The sequence below is a fragment of the Chelonoidis abingdonii genome, chromosome 1 (assembly GCF_003597395.2).
Source record: "Chelonoidis abingdonii isolate Lonesome George chromosome 1, CheloAbing_2.0, whole genome shotgun sequence".
Lineage (NCBI taxonomy): Eukaryota > Metazoa > Chordata > Testudines > Testudinidae > Chelonoidis > Chelonoidis abingdonii.
The window spans coordinates 67805614-67817038 of NC_133769.1; the positions used below are offsets into that span (position 1 = coordinate 67805614).

Genomic DNA, 11425 nt, shown 5'->3' on the forward strand with positions numbered 1-11425 from the left:
GGGCCCGGGTTCCCCCCCAAACCTCCCAACTCCTGATCAGACACAGGAGGAGCTGACCCAGACTGTGGGTTCCATAAGAGGGGAAGATCACTGAGGTGAACAAATCCGCCAATAAGCACAGGACCCACCACGGTAGAGGAGGAACTTTGTCACAATATGAAAATTGTAACATCTTTTCTACAAACATTTAGAGCATTATGCAGGACAAGCAGACACCCCTGAAGAGTTAGGTCTTATTATTATTGCTTACATACTCCCAGTCCATAACACTCTCTCCCAACCCCTTTTTCAATAAGATATTAACTTTCTGAAATATTCACCTTTTAGACCAAGGGTGGGCAAAATACGGCCCGTGGGCTGGATTCGGCCTGTCTAATATTTCTGTCTGGCCTGCTGGGCTCTTTTAGCAGCCCGGAGATTGCGAGGGGGCAGCCAAAGTCCCACGGCACAGCGGGGTGCTCAGGCAGGCTGCATGCCTGCCTTGACGCCACGCCGCTCCCGGAAGTGACCGACTGCTGCTGGCATGTCTCTGCGTGCCCCTTGTGGGGAGGGGTTGAGAATTGAAATTTGGCATGGATGTGGCCTTCACTGAGGAAATGGGCCTCTCTTCATTATTATTGTTATTAGTTCTGTTGTAACAATGAGCCTCACTCTGGGATGAGGGTCCCATTGTCCTAGGTACTGTGCATGCATGGACAGTCTACACTTAAAGAGCTTGCAGTCAACCCCATGACTAGAGGTAATACATTGAGAAAACAAAGAGGAGGAGACAAGGTAACAACAAAACAATCATGACTAGTGTAATAAGCGAGACGAAGTGGCCAGCTGTAGATAACAGATTTTTTTGGTGTTTTTGGGGTGGCTACTAGATCTATGAAGGTAGGTGTGGGGATCCATGGATTTCTTGTATAGGATTGTCTGTAGGATTCCATTACTGAAACTAATCATGCTGTCCAGAAAGTAGATGCTAGTGTGGGAATGTTCCAGAGAGTTTAATGAATGGGCAATGGTTGTTGAAATTGTGGTAGAAATCTGAGGGAGTCTAAGTTGTCTGTCCAGAGGATAAAAATATCTTTGATGCATCTCAGGTGTATCATTAGTTTCATGGTGCATTTGTACAGAAACCTTTCTCCAAGGTGGCCCATGAAGAAGTTGGCATTATCACACCTACCATCCCAATACACTAAGGAATCTTATCTACAGCCCAGCACTCAGAAACCACAAAATATGCTCCAAGGAAAAAGTCCAGGCTATGTACCTTAACACACACAAAACCACCTTCACTAAAACAAGGACATTGCACCAGAGAAGTAGATCACATCATGGAATGGGGTCCACAAAGAGAACCAGCTTCAATACAAAAATAAACCCCTCCAGATGCACACCCTTAGCTGTCATCTACCATCCCACACAGAGATGTATATCATCAAACTACAGCCTGTACTCCATGGGGACCCAATCTTAAAAGAAATCTTTCCTGAACCCCCTCTTCTGGCCTTCAAACAACCCCCAACCTCTCCAAACTCATCATCAGAAGCAAGCTCCCCACAGACCAAAACTAGGATTGCCAACTTTCTAATCGCATAAAACCGAACACCCTAGCCCCGCCCCTTCCTGAGGCCCTGCCCCACCTACCTTCCCCAATGCCCCACCCCTGCTCACTACATTCCTCCTCTCTGTGTCCATTCTCCCCCACCCTCACTCACTTTCACTAGCTTGGGGCAGGGAGTTGGGGTGCAAGAGGGGGTGAGGGCTCTAACTGAGGGTGCAGGCTCTGGGTTGGGGCTAGAAATGAGGGATTTGGGGTGCAGGATGGGGCTCCAAACTGGGACAGGCAGTTGGGGTGTGGGCTCCAGTTGGGGGTACAGGCTCCAGTTGGGGATGAGGGCTCTAGGGTGCAGTTGGGGATGATGGGTTTGGGGTGCAGAAGGGGGCTCCAGGCTGGGAGGTAGGACCAAGGGATTCAGAGTCTGGAAGGGTACTGCAGGATGAGGCAGGGGTGTGGGAGGAGGTATGGGCTCTGGAGTGGGGCTGGGGATGAGGGTTCGGGGGGTGAGGGCTCTGGGTGGCGTTGCAGGTTCTGGAGTGGGCCTGGGGATGAGGGGTTTGAGGGACAGGAGGGGGCTCAGACCTGGGCCAGGGGCTTGGGTTTACCTTGGGAGGCTCCTGGTCAGTGGCACAGTGGATCTAATGGCTCCACAGTGCGCCCCAGAAACGGCCAGAAGGTCCGGCTCCTAAGTGGGGGAGGCCAGGAGGCTCTGCATGCTGCTTTCACCCACAGGCACCGCCTCCCCCCAGCTCCCACTGGCCACGGTTCCCGGCCAATGGGAGTGTGGAGCTGATGCTCAGGGCAGGGACAGCACGCGGAGCCCTGTGGGTCCCCGTCTAGGAGCCAGACTTGCTGGCCACTTCTAGGGTGCCGCACAGTGCCAGGACAACTAGGGACTAGCCTGCCTTAGACCCACAGCACTGCCGACCAGACTTTTAATGGCCTAGTTGGCGGTGCTGACCATAGCTGCCAGGGTCCCTGTGGGTGAACACTTTTCACAAAGCAATCACTGTATCTGACCTATCAGTTCTCATCCTCAAAGGAAACCTGAACAACAATTTTCAAAGACGAGCCTGGCAGCTTAAATTCGTAGCTTTGCCAGACACTAAAACTCAGGGTCTTAACCAAGACATTGCATTTATGGCTTATTTCAACACTGTAATATAATATCCTCCCTTTTTGTCCTATGACTACAGCCGCGTTAATGGGCCACTTCATCTTGAATGATCCCTTAAAATATGTGTTAACTGCGTATGCTAAACTATCTGTTTGATCTTGTATTTAGCTGTGACACTCTTAGGGCTTATGTTCCTGCAAAGTGCTACAGTTCATATACAGTGCTTTAGTGAAGACTGTACTCCCATTCACGTAGTAAATCCACCTCCCTGAGAGGTGGTAGCTAGGTCAGCAGAAGAAGCTCTCCCCTGTCAAAGTAGCGCTGTCTACAAGAGAGTTAGGTTGCTATAATGACATCACTCGGGAGTGTGGGTTTTTTACATCCTTGAGCAATGCAGTTGTACTGACATAGGTCTGTAGAACGTTTCCCAGCCCTTAAAAAAAGCTCAGGGTAGCTTGAAAGCTTCTCTCTCACCAACAGTAGCTGATCCAAGAAAAGGTATTACCTCATCCATCATGTCTAATATCTTGGGACTTACACAGCTACAACACTGCATCGTGTAATAAGCAGCAGTTCTAGCACACCAACTGCACGCCGATTTTCTAAATAAAACTGGTTTTACTTTAAGTTTTGACTTTTGAAAATTGCATACTGAGCTTGCACAGTAGATTTTTTCCTCACTAAGTTTGTGAAGTGCATAGCTAAGGAAGGATTCATTGTGCACAAGTGTATGGCTAACTTAGCATGGTAGTGAAAAAATATACTGAAATATATTGCTGAAAACTGATAGCGAGACCAGCAGCTGCGAAGAGGTTCTTGCACTCCTTGTAAGGCATGAGAAAACTGAGGGCAGGTACCTGTGCAATTTCTAAGCTGGGCAGGCAGGAGCCCATACTCTGACACACAGTGCGCATTTTGGTCAATTTCACGGTCATAAGATCTTAAAAATCATAAATTTCATGGTTTCAGATACTGAAATCTGAAATGTCACAGTATTGTAACTGTGAGGGTACCAACCCAAAATAGGGTCATGGGGGTGGGAGGGTAGCAGTATTGACACCTGTACTCTGTGCTGGTGTCTTCAGAGCTGGGCAGCTGGAGGGCAGCTGCTGGCCAGATACCTAGCTCTGAAGGCACCGCCAGCAACAGCTCAGAAGTAAGGGTAGAAATACCGTATCATGCTATGCCACACTCACTTCTGCACTGCGGTGGCGGCCACACTGCCTTAAGAGCTGGACTCCCAGCCAGCAGCCACTGAGCTTCCTGCAACCAGAGGAGGTTCCTGGAGATGGGTCTAACCCGACCTCAGGAGTGGCTCATGCAGAAGAAGAGGAAATCCTGTCCCTCCTCAGCCTGTCCAAAACTAGCACCCAGAGCCCAGCACTTGGGAGTTAAAGTGGCCTTGGGCTGGCTAGGGAGGAAGGGGGTGACCACGGCACTTCAGTTCCCCCTCCTCCATCATGGGGCCCTGGGCGGTTGCCCACTCACCCACCTGTAAGGCTAGTCCTGCCTTCCCCGAAAAGTGACCAAACCTCCCTCTCCCAATACCATGCCACCTCACTTCTATGCTGCTGTTGTCAGTGACACTGCCTTCAGACCTAGGCTCCCTCCCAGCAGCTGCTGCTCTCCGGCTGCCCAACTCTGTAAAATCTGGTCTCCCCTACAATAGTCAGATTTCACAGTCTGTGACATGTTTTTCACAGCCGTGAATTTAGTCGGGCCCTACTGATACACCTTAGTATATCACAACAACAACTATTCATATCTAAGGTGCATAAATAGGGCTTTCCAGTGGACTCTAGCCAAAGAGCTAGTTGATTTGCTGACAAGTGCTCTATTCATCTGCTCCCCTTTGTATAAATACCAATACCAATGACTAATATTGCCAATACCCTTATTTTAATTATTTTTTACAAGACCATGTATGTTTTTTGTGAGGAACTTCCGTACATCTAAAGCTTCAAGTATTAAAATCAAGCTACAGCAATCCAAAAATGATGCAAGTTACTGGCCTCCAATTTCACACAGCTGTTATTTTTAAAACACTGAACAGACTTAGTAACTTTCCAGAAAACTGTATATTTAGAGGAAGTGGTGTAATATCGTTAGAGATACACACCAATTTTTAAAAAGCAACAAAGAGTCCTGTGGCACCTTACAGACTAACAGACATATTGGAGCATAAGCTTTCGTGGGTGAATACCTACTTCGTCAGACACCAATTTTTGTATCTAACTTCTACTCCCAAGTTACAACTGCAAGTCTCACCAAAACTTTAAATATGGAGCTATTAACAGTTACTGTCAAATATATAACACTTCAGAGTTATGGGATTCTCAGCCTGAGGCTCATAACCTCCAGGTGGGCTGCAAAAAGTGTCAAGAGGTCATGACCACTTCGCTCTTCTCATAGGCTACATGGGATGACATCTCAGCTTGACGACAGGGAAGAAGTAGTCCTGTAATGGAAAAGACTGAAAACCTCTCCCTTAAAGAACAGAAAATAATATTAAAAATTATCTAAAAAAATATACTGGACCAATGTGAAATGAAGTTATTTTAAATATGTAGAATAAACACTAGATGCTTCACCTATGCCTGTACATTTGAGGGGAATTGCATTATTTGAGAAATATTATAAAATGTTCTAACATAACTGAAGACTATTTTGAAATGCATGGGCACAAAGGGGGCAGAGCTAAAAATTCTATAACAATTCCTAACTACTGAGTGCTTCATTGTGAAACTTTAGCAATATATTAAAGCTTTGCATATGAAATATATATTTAATACATAGCCCATACTATATTTAATGGTTTTTAATGTCTTCAATGTGTTTTACAAATATTTAAGCCTCAGAATGTACCTATGAGGTAAATGTTATCGTCATCCCATTTTCAAATGAATAAACACTGCATCTTGAATCAAATGTTACAAATACAGCTTCCTAAAGTGAAAAATTGTCATTTCTTTTTCCATATTTATCCACCAATCTGTAGCCCACTCTTGAGAATATTCGTTTCTCACTGATAACACAGGAAGCTATTTTCAATGTTTTGGCGCCATGGGTTTTTATAATCCCTACATAAACCTTCTAGAATTTTAGCTAGAAAGAAAAAAAAAAAAAAAAAGACTGAGGTAAAATTTTCAAAAGTACCACTGTGACTTAGACGCTTAAGTCCCATTGACATTAGCTCCTAAATGACTTCATTTTTGAAAGTGTTATTCTGAGTACATAGAGTTAAATGTGGCAGACACTCTGGGCTCGAATTTTTGGACCCATAATTCCCAACAGGTGCAATGCCCCGTCTAAAAGTTGTAATGTAGACAAATCAGGCTTTTTGGATGAACATGTTTCCAAAAGAGTTGGCCAAAAATCTTTACATGTGCTGTATTCTCTTGATCCTGATTAGAAGTAGTGTCTTTGATTACCTTGCGTGGGGGGGAGAGTGGGGAGAAGCCATGGAAGTTCAGACATTTAGTTGATTAGATGTTAACTGCAATTTCCATGAATACAATAAAGTTCACAATTCAATTTTTGGCCCTTCTGAAACTCTGGTGATGACAGCATTTCATAAGGTAGATATGTGTCTGCTCTGACAATTAACTCATTTCATATAGGTTACCAAGAACCACACAGTGATAACTTTCAGCTAATATCAAACCTAGGCCTGATTCAAATCAGTGACCTGCTGGCCAAAGGCTTCATGACAACAATCAAGTAAACATGACATTAAGATACTATGCCCTTGGGAGAGCTGAACTAAGACCTCAGCAGACATGTAACATGAGATCCATGTGGATCAGGATCAGCACATGCTATTGCTTCAAATTATGGGTTAAGATATATAAGCTTCACCTCCCTCTGTGGTAGCCATAGCAAGTATTAGTTGTTATAATCAGTAAAAGCTCTACATTTAACATCCCTGTTTGCATACAATTATTGTTCACCGCTCATGGAAGTATAAGCAAATATTTGGTTCTGAATGGAATGCAGTATAATGAAATAAATATACTCATAGATGCCCAGAGGAAAACTGCTCTGTAAAGTCTCACACTTCATAGTGAGCGAATGAGAATGAACCAGCTTGACAAGTTAGATACCAGAAAACAGCTTGAAGAACCTTGATCTGACTAGCATAAAGGAAGTTTATAGGTGCCCAGGAGAGAAACTTGTCACTGAGCTCAACCTATATTTTTTTTTTTTTTTATAAGAGTTAAACATTTCTGATGAAAGTTTTATTAAAAGTGTAATAATGTACATGACATTTCATGAATGACAGACTTGTTTACTAAAGCATAAATTCACTTTTAAAAAGATATTTGGGGAAAGAAGGGGAGGAAGGGTTAGATTGGTATTTATGTCCATAATAAAATAGGCATGGCATTAAGATATTATGCATTTAAGAGAGGTTGACACCTCATTGGGCTTAAAGACATGGAACCTTGGGACCATCAGGACCCAAGGGAGAGGAGCAGGCCTGCATAATGCTTCACTCCTCACCTACAGTACATAGTTCACAGCAAAAAAGTCAAAGCTTTAGACAGGTGAACTTCACATACCTGCTCAAGCCAGTATACAACACTTCTGCTATCGAGAGGGAACACTGGGTTTGCCTCACTGAGTTCTGGCTGGAGAATGCACCAGCAAGAGAACACAACAAGGTGGCACAAGAGTTCTGCTTAATATTACCACTCTTGGGACAAAAATAAAGCTGCATTTAAATAGTTTCTGGAGTTCAACTGAACACAGAAAATCTCCAAAGTACAAACCTCTTGAGTTACAGCATAAAGATTTTCCATGTGAAAACCTTACATGTATTGTAGTGTAACCCTTCTGCCAGGCCGAATTGATAGCAGCAAGGGCCGGGTTCAATACATAGGGGTCTCTTCTCTACAACGTAATGCAAAACCAGCTCGACCCCCCACCCAGTGACCTGGGAAAATCTTACACACACCCCTGGGCGCCTCGAAGAAACAATCCTTCCCCTCTCGCAAGCACAGAGTCTCGGTGTAGCAGAAAAGGTTTAATTACATGAGATAAACAACAAGCATTAAATTGGGAAAACACCTCAACTAGAGTTCATAGACCAAACCGTGAGCAAAGACCTACCCCAGGAAATTGGGCCGTGTCCTTTTCCCTGGGCTTTTGAGTCCAGCAACCCCCAAATCACCCCAAGACTCCAAAAACAATAACCCAAATGTCCCTAGAGTCCAGGAACCCAAAGATCACCCACAGCCCCAAAAGTCCCACAATCCAAAAGTCTCTGTCGCGGGTCAATGCAGCCCCAGAGTTCAAGAGTCTATCTGCAGAGGTCCCCCACCCCAGCCTGAGTAGAAAGGGGTACCTTACATGGTCCCGGGACAACTGCTCTGCCTCTCCGTGGGGTTCTGCTTCCGCCTTCTCCACGAACTGCTCCACTCTACCAGCCACTCCACTCTGCTCCTCCAGCCGTCCTCACAAACTGCTCCGCTCCGCTCCATCAGCTGCTCTGCTCCACCAGCCATCCCGCGATCCGCTCCAGCCGTCCCCGCAAACTGCTCGGCTCCGCTCGCTCTGTGGGCCACTCCACCCGTCCCGCATCTGCTCTGCTCTGCCAGTTGCTCTGCTCCACCAGCTGTCCCGTGATCCGCTCCAGCTGCCCCCACAAACTGCTCCACTCCGCTCTGCCAGCTGCTCTGCTCCACAGTATAGCTTCAGGCTCCCCCACTAGTTAGCACAGTACTCAGTGCTCTCAGTTCAGCAATTCCAGCTCTTTACTGATTTCAGCTCACAGTACGGGAGCCCCAGTGCTAGTGCACCATTAGCCCAAAGTGAGTTCAGCTCAGTAACCTGTATCTAGATTCTTAAGGGAATTAAAAATCAACTCTGATATTCTACAGTGGAGAGAGGACTAGGTGGAACTGGTGCTTCTGGCTCATACAAGGAGCCTACACCACCAGGTACAGATACCTGTTCCCAACCTCTCTCAATTCACTGGGTTTTGGAACCCATGTCCCTTGTCTAGCAAGTGCTATTGAGTTGATAGTGAAACCCTTTATCATAAAACAGTTTCGTAGTTCCTCTTTTACTTAATCAGGGTGACAACACTTTATTCCTCCTGCCCCAATAAAACAGAAATTGGGGATCCCACAGCTGTTAAAGTAACCATCTTAGGCTGCCGTGGGCTATGCTAGGCGGGGTGGGTGTGCTTATGCAAACACAATCAGTCCCTGAAATTCTTTTCCACACTCACCATAATTCACCACCAGATGTCAGGGTAGAGCTCATCCTGACTCTGCTTACAGTAGAGACACAAGAGACAGGAGAGGAGGGTTTATCTTCTCCAGCCCTCTTGCAATTGTGGGATATACATCTGATAATCTACAGTTTTTTGATGTTGAGACCAAAAATCACAAGCCTTGTCTTTCCTGTCACAGCCTTGTCTTTCCTGACATCCTAGTTTCTCAGTAGCAGATGTGGAATTACATATTCTCAGGAGAGACAGTGGGTGATCGCATACCCTGAGCTAACAGCATCTAGAACCAGTCCATCTGAAGCAGGCTTCTGAGTACAGGTTCAATCTTCTTCCAACATTTGCCTGCTGAGACCATCATAAAAGTGTTGACTATTTGAAATATTATACTAACCTACTCTATCATTCAATATTAGATCAATCTCAAGATTCTAGTCAGTCCTCACCTTCAAAGTCCTTAATGGCCTAAGCAGGATTACAGGAAAAGCCTCCTCTATATTACAGCTTCCCTAGCAATGGCACCAGGTCAGACGTTCTTGTGGGGGAAAAGAAGGGGAAACTTCCAGTCCCCATCCATCTCATCACCCAGCAGGGACCCCATTCCATCAGGGATCTCACTTCTCCTCTCCTCCCTCCTCCCGTTGGGACCTAGGGTTTCCCACGCAAGGGAGTCTCTGCCCCGATCTTATACAAATGCATAAGCTGGGACTGCCAGGAACCAGGCAATCGGTGGTCTCCCCTGCGCTCCAGGAACAGACTCCTCGTGCATCTGGTCAGACCACCATTTGGCTCAACCACTCCTCTGTCTCGACAGAGGAGTGGATGGGCCAAATTTTAGTAGCATTGCACCAGCACCACTGGAGCAGTGCACCAGACCACTCTGACGTTAGCCATACTGATTTAGTAGGGGCCCAATGCCTGAACATGATCAAGCTCAATGCCTCTCCAGCTCTGCGGCCTATGGACCTTTCAGCAAGTAGTTTGTGCCAATTTTAGCCTATTTTACTTCAGTGTACGACTGGTCACTTTATTTACTATTAATTATTCACTCAAAGTCACACAATGTTGTTTGTTTGTGTTTCCTGATTAGAAGATGCAAACTTTATAAACCTTTTCTGTTAATAAATTATCCGTGACCATTCATAATTATTTGACAGATCTATTGTGGCAAATAAACAGTTTTTCAAAATCGCTGTGCAAGCACTTACAACATATACTCTGAGTTATTCATAAATGTTAGCATTCCTGATTGCTTTTTGCTCTCTGCAAGCTTCCTAGCAAACAAATACACACTCACAAATCAGCGTACAACCAATGCTAATGCTGTGGAATGAGGAAAGATAGTGCAGAAGGGATTAACCCACAAAAATATTGGTTAACTTTGTGTGTGTGAGAGAGAGCGCACGCAAGAGCGAGTGAGCCTAGACGTAGCTCGTAGATGTGCTGCAAACTGCTGTGAAATCTTCATAACCCTATTTAAAAGGGTCACTCAACTAGAATTGGTGCAAAATTTATGTTTTGGAGGGAAAGAATTCTAAGCCTTTTCTTATTATTATTTTTAAAAGTTTCAGTGGAAACAAAATTTATACATTCTATCCATTTATCTGTTTTTTCTGTACCTGCTACACCAGGGGTGGGCAAAATTTTTCACCTAAGGGCCACATCTGGGTATGGAAATTTTATGCCGGGCCATGAATGCTCATGAAGTTGGGGGTTAGGGTGTTGGAAGGAGTGAGGGCTCCAGCTAGGGGTGCCGACTCTTGCGTGGGGCTGGAGATGAGGGGCTGGGGTGCAAGAGGGTGCTCCGGGTTGGGACTGAGGGGTTTGGAGGGCGGGAGGGGGATAAGGGCTGGGACAGGGGGTTGGGGCATGGGAGGGGGATCAGGGATGCAGGCTCCAGGCGGCGCTTACCTCGAGCAGCTCCTGGAAGCAGCAACAGCAGCATGTCCCCCCATCCGGCTACTTTGCGAAGGCACAGCCAGGTGGCTCTGCATGCTGCCTCACTGGCAGGCACCGCCCCTGCAGCTCCCACTGGTCATGGTTCCCAGCCAATGGAAGCTGTGAGGGCAGTGTGTGGCCCTGGCTTCCCCAGGCATAGGAGCCGGAGGAGGGGCATGCTGCTGTTTCCAGGAGCTGTGCAGAGCTACGGCACGTGCAGAGCGGGGCAAATCCCCAACCCCTCTCCCTGGCTGGAGTGGGAGCTCGAGAGCCGGATTAAAATGTCTAAAGAGCCAGATGCGGCCCCTTGGTCATAGTTTGCCCATCCCTGTGCTAGATACTGCTTTAAATGAACTGTCTGAAGACCAGATGGCAGGTGGTCCAGCCTAGTGTACGGAGCTGGAGTCAGACCTATTCGCCAGAGCAGGAGTCATAACCACAGCTGTTCCTCAGCTATCCCATAGTTCCCACTTCCGGGTTGAGAGCACAGTGCCTGATGGGGCAGAAAACATTGCCCCGGGTGGTGCTGGATACAGCCTCACCCCTCCCTTTGTGAAGGCAGCAGACAACCCTTTGGCGCCTTTTT

General features: G+C 46.3%; 1 protein-coding gene across 1 annotated transcript in view; it reads right to left on the reverse strand.

Annotated features, from left to right (window-relative positions):
- Positions 1 to 11425, reverse strand: part of GRIP1 (glutamate receptor interacting protein 1) — a 607764-nt gene that overhangs the window by 417726 nt on the left and 178613 nt on the right. The gene's annotated exons all lie outside the window — the stretch shown is intronic.